The following is a 1,678-nucleotide window of genomic DNA, read 5'->3' as shown; positions in this document are numbered from 1 at the left end:
GTCTCACTAAGTTGCCCAGGTGGGTCTCGAACCTGCGGGCTCAGGCAATTCACTCACCTCGGCCTCCCAAAGCGCAGGATTACAGGCTGAGTCACTGAGCCCAGCCTGAGGACTTTTTTCATCAGGAGAAAAAAAAAAAAAAGTCACTGGGGTGAGATCAGGTGAATAAGGAAGGTGGGGCACAGGGATCATGCCAGTTTTGGTCAAAAACTGCTGAACACTCAGCACAATGTGACCAGATGTGCTTCTAAGTCACCCATCATGAAATGGACAAACATGTTGAAAGAATCTCCCAAAAAAATTCACAAAAGCAGCCTCTCACAATAATGCTAGCTGGTACACTGATGCCAATGGGCCTGTACTACAAGGGGCCCACACTCCAAAACTTAATTCCGGGTTTTTTTTGGGGGGGGGGAATCCCTTCATATAAGTGTGTAAACAAAATATTTTCATCTGGCATTAAAGGTATAGGCAGTGACTAGAGAAAAACTTTTTGAACTTGTGTTTAGTGCCAGTGAACTTTCTTTGTGGTAGCTGATATCTATAATCCCAGCACTTTAGAAAGTAGAGGCAAGAGAATAGCTTGAGGCCAGGAATCCAAACCAGCCTGGGCAACACAGTCAGAGTCCATCTCTACAAAAAATAATTAGCCAGGTGTGATGGTGTGTGCCTGTAGTCCCAGCTACTGGGGATGCTGAGCTGGGAGGATCACTTGAGCCCAGGAGTCCGAGACAGCAGGAGCTATGATATTGCCACTACACTCCGACCCCGTCTCTAAAAAAAAATCTAAAAAAAAAACCAAACAATAAAATGTACTATATTAATCATTTTTAAGTGCACATTTCAGTATTAAGTATATTCACATCGCTGTGCAACCAATCCAGAAATTTTTCATCTTGGAAAGCAGAAAACTCTGCTGGTTAAGCAACACTCCCCTTTTCTCCACCTCCCGCCCAGGTAAACCTCATTCTACTTTGTTTTTGCGACTTAGATTATTTTATCTCATATAAGTGAAATCATAAAGTATGTGTCTTTTTGTGACTGGCTTATTTCACCGATCTCATAGGGTTGTGAAGTTAAAATAACGTAGGTTATAAGCATCTAGGGCCTGGCAGCCCTCTTTCAAGTCCCCTCCCGCTTGAGAGCTTCTTTGTCTTCTAATAAACTCCTTTCTCAAAAATAAAAAATAAAAAAAATCTAGGGCCAAAGTGATATGACAGTGCTCCTCTCCCCCATATGTTTGCTGCTTTCTGGAATTTTAAGAAATGGAAATATTCTCAGAATCGTCCACAAGGGCTTTAAAAAGCTGCTGGCGGCTAAAGACATCCTCTGCCCGCGCCTCTCTGGCAGGACTTGCAAGGACCTACCTAACCGATAGCTCCTAGTACCTAACATTCTTTCCTGACTACTGGCAAAATTTCCACCATCTGGGCCTCACTTTGTGGCTTAAAGTTTGAGCCTGGTTAAAAGTCAAACCACATCAAAAGATGTGACCCTATTCCTGGCCCTCTGGGACTTCTGGTTTGGAAACAAGTTTGGCCTAGGCGGCAGAGCGAGTTTCCTCCCCAGGAATCTCCAACCGCCGGATCTCCAAAACCTGGCGGCTCCACCCACAGGCTGCAAGAAGGTGAAGCGGGAAAGCTATGGTCGCTACCGCGGGGCTCCGGCCAAGAGCCCC

The sequence above is a fragment of the Carlito syrichta genome, unplaced genomic scaffold (assembly GCF_000164805.1).
Source record: "Carlito syrichta isolate Samal-C Ts95f unplaced genomic scaffold, Tarsius_syrichta-2.0.1 Scaffold305878, whole genome shotgun sequence".
Lineage (NCBI taxonomy): Eukaryota > Metazoa > Chordata > Mammalia > Primates > Tarsiidae > Carlito > Carlito syrichta.
This window is presented reverse-complemented; position numbering follows the sequence as displayed.